The following is an 8,170-nucleotide window of genomic DNA, read 5'->3' as shown; positions in this document are numbered from 1 at the left end:
ATTAGCCAGGACACCTGGGGGCTTAGCGCTATTGTCTTGCTACTAAAGAGGTTTTGGTTTCGGCGGTCACACTCCTGCTGATCCATTTACCTCTTTGCAAGTTTGGCGATTTGAAGCATTTGTTACAGCATATCTGCTTTTGTACCCTTACATTGTGGTGTTATCAAGGCTTATGTGACTCTTTTATATATTTTAAAATAAATTTGTATCCAAGTTTTGCCTAGTGTACTGTTTTCTCATCAGTATACAGTGGGAGTGCGCATATCCTTGAGCTTAGTCAAAAGCTCCAACAAATGTGAGTAGTCATTTGTTACAAAACAACTACTTCCTCAAAGTGCCGTTACAGATTCACACTATGTTGCAATTTTCTGTTTCCTTTTTTATGGGATCTCACTGAGGAATGCTAACAAGCTGAAAAACTCATCCAGAGGACACAGACATATCCTTGATTCAGAACTTTATTTGGTTTTCCTTTTATGATTTTTGTTATCACATTTATTTCACATTTTTTTCTTTGTGATATTCGGTATATTTATTGTAAAGATTTCCATCTAAAGCTTTTCTCACATTCTGTAGATTTGAATGGTTTCTCCTTTGTATGAATCATTTGGCTAGACTGTAGACTTTTCCCTTCTTTAAAATGTTTTGAAAACTCAGTAAATGTGTGTGGTTTATCCTCTGGGATAATCATTTCACTAGATAAGTCATAAATGTTGTCCTCTTGTTTGATGACTAAATTACTCTCTGTACATAATGATTGCTTCCCAGTTCCTGCCAATTCACCATTTTCTTTAAATATCTGCTGTGATATTCCCAATGTTTGTTAATAATCATTGGTGTCTAAGACTATTGGAGTTTGCGGTATCATTCTGATGCTTCCTGTAGTGAAGGATGGATATGAACTGTTCAGGTGTTTGTCTACATAAAAAGAAATGGAATAAAAAAAAATAAGAATGTTTATTCATTATAATATAATCCATCTCATTAAAAAAACATTTTTTATACTCAAAAATGTCTTCCTTTTTGTATTTTTAAATTTATTTACCTGTAATCACAAATTAAAAAAGGATGACATAGAATATAAACATTACTACATCATAGTAAACTAAATTACTGATGAAAACAAGTTATAGGGCTGCATTAAACAAGGTGCATGTGGATAATGTTCTCAGCCAGGGAGCAAGTACATCTGTATTCTGGGCAAGAAGATGACGTCCACCATCCTCATTTAACATTGCACAAGCAAGCGCACATACAGTTCTGCCCGGGTCATGCACAACCAGTTAGGTGAGAACATGATGTCTTAATCATCACAGAATAATGATAAGTGTGAGATGTTTTGAGAGGATGTGGTTGTTTGATTTATACAAACAGCCAAAAATGTTATTAGTTTAATAATAATAATAGTCACTGTAAAATTAAACACACAAATCAGTGGTGGTTCTGGGGTGGGGAACACTTGTGGAGTTGTGGGTGTTCCACACATGGGAATAAGGTAGGCATAAGTGACAGTGTTTTGAGTAATGAACCAGGTCTGGGGTGAAGTTAGGCAGTTGTTGGACATGATCTGTCTAAAAGGACAGAGGGGGCAGCAGTATTTTTATCCTCCTCCTCATCCCAATGGGGGTTGCTCCTTCTTTATAATGTCACTGGCACAAATGTTCTTAAAGATGCAGATATAAATATAATAGTTTATATTTGTTTAATGAGTGATCTATTCTATTTTCCTTAGTAATTAAAGTCAGCATAATATCTATTTTACTCACCTAACACATATGAGTTCATGCTGATAACAGGCTCCAATGTCTGTGCTCAGGAAGAAGGTTCCCTTATTCACTCCAGTTACATCAATACCTGATATCTCTCAGTGCTCTGGCTGTGTCTGTAAAAAGTATATTAAATGGTTTAGACAGATAATAATAAATAGTGATTCCGATTAACTGTACGCATGGTATAATTAAAGGCACACATAACAATTCATGTGATACAGATCAGCTGATTAGGTTATTACATATGTGATGTTGATTCAGCACAAGCATTTAGTACAGTTAGCTCTGTGAGTGTTATAATTGCCCCTTAAATATGAATCTTCCCAGATCTATACAACATAATGGTAGAAAATCTATTTAAGTGGGGCCATATCACAACATTACAAATATATTATAATCTTTGTTTGGTATCATTCATATGAAACAATATTTTCTCCTGAAAGAAATGTCAAATCAGTTGTTTAAATATAAGTTAAATTGGATACTGCAGTATTGGTATTGTACTTCCTACTAATTCTCACTGTCAGACATTTTGTCATGATCTCCACCCCCAGTCCTTTAACTTCTCTTGGTCAATACTGAGTTGTCTTAAATCACACTTTAAGGGGGTGTGGGAGAGAAATGCACTAAAATGTTCATTTCGATTGTTTTCTTGGTTAGACATATGAAAAGAAAGAATTTGTGTTTACATATAGTGATAATATAATGAGATATGTTCTTTGGCAAATTCAGTCCATTTAAAAGGACCATAAAATATAGAAATTACAAAACCACAGATGCATAATAAAAATACAATGCAATAAAACTTACTATGAATTTAAAAAGAGAAGTAGACGGTTTTCTGATAAATGCAGTTCTGTACCTGTACCATGTGACAGCTATCAGCCAATCACAGACTCATATATTTTTATATAATGTGAACTCCTGCATATGCTAAGTAGGAGCCACTGTCTCAGATCATTTAAAAGGCTGTGTACAATTTAATAATGAAAATACAATTGTATGTTCCATCCGAATCACAAAAGAACATTTTGGAGTTTACTGCCCTTTAAATAGAAATCCTTGCAATATATATTATTCATCTATTTAAATGGATTTGCCATTTCTTACATTAGTTTAAACTATATTTCTTTCATGTAATTAGCAAGAGTCCATGAGCTAGTGACGTATGGGATATACATTCCTACCAGGAGGGGCAAAGTTTCCCAAACCTTAAAATGCCTATAAATACACCCCTCACCACACCCACAATTCAGTTTTACAAACTTTGCCTCCGATGGAGGTGGTGAAGTAAGTTTGTGCTAGATTCTACGTTGATATGCGCTCCGCAGCAAGTTGGAGCCGGGTTTTCCTCTCAGCGTGCAGTGAATGTCAGAGGGATGTGAGGAGAGTATTGCCTATTTGAATGCAGTGATCTCCTTCTACGGGGTCTATTTCATAGGTTCTCTGTTATCGGTCGTAGAGATTCATCTCTTACCTCCCTTTTCAGATCGACGATATACTCTTATATATACCATTACCTCTGCTGATTCTCGTTTCAGTACTGGTTTGGCTTTCTACAAACATGTAGATGAGTGTCCTGGGGTAAGTAAATCTTATTTTCTGTGACACTCTAAGCTATGGTTGGGCACTTTGTTTATAAAGTTCTAAATATATGTATTCAAACATTTATTTGCCTTGACTCAGAATGTTCAACTTTCCTTATTTTTCAGACAGTCAGTTTCATATTTGGGATAATGCATTTGAATTAATCATTTTTTCTTACCTTCAAAAATTTGACTCTTTTTTCCCTGTGGGCTGTTAGGCTCGCGGGGGCTGAAAATGCTTCATTTTATTGCGTCATTCTTGGCGCGGACTTTTTTGGCGCAAAAATTCTTTTCCGTTTCCAGCGTCATACGTGTCGCCGGAAGTTGCGTAATTTTTTGACGTTATTTTGCGCCAAAAATGTCGGCGTTCCGGATGTGGCGTCATTTTTGGCGCCAAAAGCATTTTAGGCGCCAAATAATGTGGGCGTCTGATTTGGCGCTAAAAAATATGGGCGTCGCTTTTGTCTCCACATTATTTTAGTCTCATTTTTTCATTGCTTCTGGTTGCTAGAAGCTTGTTCTTTGGCATTTTTTCCCATTCCTGAAACTGTCATTTAAGGAATTTGATCAATTTTGCTTTATATGTTGTTTTTTTGTCTTACATATTACAAGATGTCTCACGTTGTGCATCTGAGTCAGAAGATACTACAGGAAAATCGCTGTCTAGTGCTGGAGCTACCAAGCTAAGTGTATCTGCTATAATTTTTGGTATCTGTTTCTCCAGCTGTTGTTTGTATTGCATGTCATGACAAACTTATTAATGCAGATAAAATTTCCTTTAGTACTGTTACATTACCTGTTGCTGTTCCGTCAACATCTAATTTTCAGAGTGTTCCTGATAAACATAAGAGATTTTATTTTTTTAAATCCATTAAGAAGGCTATGTCTGTTATTTCTCCTTCTAGTTTACATAAAAGTCTTTTAAAACTTCTCTTTTTTCAGATGAATTTTTAAATGAACATCATCATTCTGATACTGATAAATCTTTGTATTTGTTCAAGATGGAATTTATTTGTTCTTTATTTAAAGAAGTATTAATTGCATTAGAAATAGAGGATTCTGGTCCTCTTGATACTAAATCTAAACGTTTAAATAAGGTTTTTAAATCTCCTGTAGTTATTCCAGAAGTGTTTAATCTCCCTGATGCTATTTCTGAAGTAATTTCCAGGGAATGGAATAATTTGGGTAATTCTTTTACTCCTTCTAAACGTTTAAGCAATTATATCCTGTGCCATCTGACAGATTAGAGTTTTTTTGGGACAAAATCCCTAAGGTTATGGGGCTGTCTCTACTCCTGCTAAATGTACTACTATTCCTACGGCAGATAGTACTTTATTTAAGGGAAATTGAATCCTTTCTAAAAAAAGCTTACTTATGTTCAGGTAATCTTCTTAGACCTGCTATATTTTTAGCGGATGTTGCTGCAGCTTCAACTTTTTGGTTAGAAGCTTTAGCGCAACAAGTAACAGATCATAATTTTATAGCATTATTATTATTCTATAACATGCTAATAATTTTATTGGTGATACCATCTTTTGATATCATTAGAGTTGATGTCAGGTATATGTCTCTAGCTATTTTAGCTAGAAAAGCTTTATGGATTAAACTTGGAATGCTGATATGTCTTCTAAGTCAACTTTGCTTTCCCCTTCTTTCCAGGGTATTAAATTATTATTTCAATTGTTTCTGGAAGGAAGGGAACTTTTTTTTACCAAAGGATAAAAAATCTAAGGTAAATTTAGGTCTAATAATCTTTTTTGTTCCTTTCCTCACAACAAGGAACAAAAGCCTGATCCTTCATCCTCAGGAGCGGTATCAGTTTGGAAACTATTTCCAGTTTGGAATATATCCAAGCCTTATAGAAATCTATAGCCAGCTCCTAAGTACCCATGAAGGTGCGGCCCTTATTCCAGCTCAGCTGGTATGGGGCAGATTACGTTTTATTCAAAGAAATTTGGATCAATTCCGTTCTCAATCTCTGGTTTCAGAACATTGTTTCAGAAAGGTACAGAATTGGCTTCAGTTAAGGCCTCCTGCTAAGAGATTTTTTTCTTTCCCGTGTCCCAGTTAACACAGCAAAGGCTCAGCATTTCTGAAATGTGTTTCAGATCTAGAGTTGGTTGGAGTAATTATGCCAGTTCCAGTTCTGGAACAGGGGCTGGGGTTTTATTTTATCTCTTCATTGTACCAAGAAGGTCAATTCCTTCAGACCAGTTCCGGATCTATCAATATTGAATCGTTATGTAAGGATACCAACATTCAAGATGGTTACTGTAGGACTATCCTGTTTTTTGTTTAGCAAGGGCATTATATGTCTACAATAGATTTACAGGATGTGTATCTGCATATTCCGATTCATCCAGATCACTTTTAGTGTCTGAGATTCTCTTTTTAGACAAGCATTACCAGTTTTTTTGGCTCTACCATTTGGCCTAGCCTCAGTTCCAAGAATTTTTTTCAAAGGTTCTCGGTGCCCTTCTTTCTGTAATCAGAGAACAGGGTTTTGGTATTTCCTTATTTGGACGATATCTTGGTATTTGCTTAGTCTTCTCATTTTCGAAGAATCTCATACGTATCGACTTGTGTTGTTTCTTCAAGTTCATGGTTGGAGGTTCAATTTACTAATCAGTTCATTGATTCCTCAGACAAGGGTAACCTTTTTAGGTTTCTAGATAGATTCAGTGTCTATGACTCTGTCCTTGTCAGACAAGAGAAGTTTAACATTGATATCAGCTTGTCAAAACCTTCAGTCACAATCATTCCCTTTGGTAGCCTTATGCATGGAAATGTTGGGTCTTAGGACTGCCGCATCAGATGCGATCTCCTTTGCTCGTTTTCACATGCGACCTCTTCAGCTCTGTATGCTGAACCAATGGTGCAGGGATTACTCAAAGATATCTCAATTAATATCTTTAAACCGATTATACGACACTCTCTGACATGGTGGACAGATCACCATCGTTTAGTTCAGGGGGCTTCTTGTTCTTCCGACCTGGACTATAATCTCAATAGATGCAAGTCTTACAGGTTGGGGAGCTGTGTGGGGGTATCTGACGGCACAAGGGGTTTGGGAATCTCAGGAGGTGAGATTTCCGATCAGTATTTTGGAACTCCGTGCAATTTTCAGAGCTTTTCAGTCTTGGCCTCTTCTGAAGAGAGTTGTTCATTTGTTTTCAGATAGACAATGTCACAACTGTGGCATACATCAATCATCAAGGAGGGACTCACAGTCCTCTGGCTATGAAAGAAGTATCTCGAATTTTGGTTTGGGCGGAATCCAGCTCCTGTCTAATCTCTGCGGTTCATATCCCAGGTATGGACAATTGGAAAGCGGATTATCTCAGTCGCCAAACGTTGCACCTGGGCGAATGGTCTCTTCACCCAGAGGCATTTCCTCAGATTGTTCAAATGTGGGAACTCCCAGAAATAGATCTGATGGCTTCTCATCTAAACAAGAAACTTCCCTGGTATCTGTCCGGATCCCGGGATCCTCGGGCGGAGGCAGTGGATGCATTATTTCTTCCTTACAAGTGTCATCCTGCCTATATCTTTCCGCCTCTAGTTCTTCCTCCAAGGGTATTCTCCAATATTCTAAAGGAATGCTCGTTTGTTCTGCTGGTAGCTCCAGCATGGCCTCACAGGTTTTGGTATGCGGATCTTGTCCGGATGGCCTCTTGCCAACCGTGGACTCTTCCGTTAAGACCAGTCTTTCTGTCTCAAAACCTTAATTTTAAGGTATGGAGTTTGAACGCTTGATTCTTGGTCAAAGAGGTTTCTCTGACTCTGTGATTGATACTATGTGACAGGCTCGTAAATCTGTATCTAGAGAGATATATTATAGAGTCTGGAAGACTTATATTTCTTAGTGTCTTTCTCATCTTTTTTCTTGGCATTCTTTTTGAATACCGAGAATTTTACAGTTTCTTCAGGATGGTTTAGATAAAGGTTTGTCCGCAAGTTCCTTGAAAGACAAATCTCTGCTCTTTCTGTTCTTTTTCACAGAAGGTTTGCTAATCTTCCTGATATTTATTGTTTTGTACAACCTTTGGTTCGTATAAAACCTGTCATTAAGTCAATTTCTCCTCCTTGGAGTTTGAATTTGGTTCTGGGGGCTCTTCAAGCTCTTCCTTTTGAACCCATGCATTCTTTGGTCATTATATTACTTTCTTGGAAAGTTTTGTTTCTTTTGGCCATCTCTTCTGCCAGAAGAGTCTCTGAATTATCTACTCTTTTTTTGTGAGTCTCCTTTTCTGATTTTGCATCAGGATAAGGCGGTGCTGCGAACTTCTTTTGAATTTTTTACCTAAGGTTGTGAATTCTAACAACATTAGTAGAGAAATTGTGGTTCCTTCATTATGTCCTGATCCTATGAATTCTAAGGAGAAATCATTGCATTCTTTGGATGCTGTTAGAGCTTTGTAATATTATGTTGAAGCTACTAAGTCTTTCCGAAAGACTTCTAGTCTATTTGTCATCTTTTCCGGTTCTAGAAAAGGCCAGAAAGCTTCTGCCATTTCTTTGGCATCTTGGTTGAAATCTTTATTTCATCATGCCTATGTTGAGTCGGGTAACACTCCGCCTCAAAGGATTACAGCTCATTCTACTAGGTCAGTTTCTACTTCCTGGGCGTTTAGGAATGAAGCTTCGGTTGATCAGATTTGCAAAGCAGCAACTTGGTCCTCTTTGCATAATTTTACTAAATTCTACCATTTTGTTGTGTTTTCTTCTTTTGAAGCAGTTTTTGGTAGAAACGTACTTCAGGCAGTGTTTTCAGTTTGAATCTTCTGCTTATGTTTTTTCATTAAAATTTTATTC

The 8,170-nt window shown here is 36.8% G+C and overlaps 1 long non-coding RNA gene across 1 annotated transcript; it reads right to left on the bottom strand.

Moving 5' to 3' along the window:
• Positions 1–442: 442 nt before the first annotated feature.
• Positions 443–1,853, bottom strand: LOC128659234 (uncharacterized). The gene is made up of 2 exons (XR_008402313.1): positions 1,767–1,853; positions 443–918 (listed from the first exon to the last, which is right to left on the bottom strand). It is a non-coding gene; the product is annotated as an uncharacterized LOC128659234 (long non-coding RNA).
• Positions 1,854–8,170: the final 6,317 nt, after the last annotated feature.

This window comes from Bombina bombina, chromosome 5 (assembly GCF_027579735.1).
Source record: "Bombina bombina isolate aBomBom1 chromosome 5, aBomBom1.pri, whole genome shotgun sequence".
NCBI lineage: Eukaryota > Metazoa > Chordata > Amphibia > Anura > Bombinatoridae > Bombina > Bombina bombina.
The sequence above is the reverse complement of the archived record's forward strand: the minus strand, read 5'-3'. Positions and strand labels throughout refer to the sequence as shown.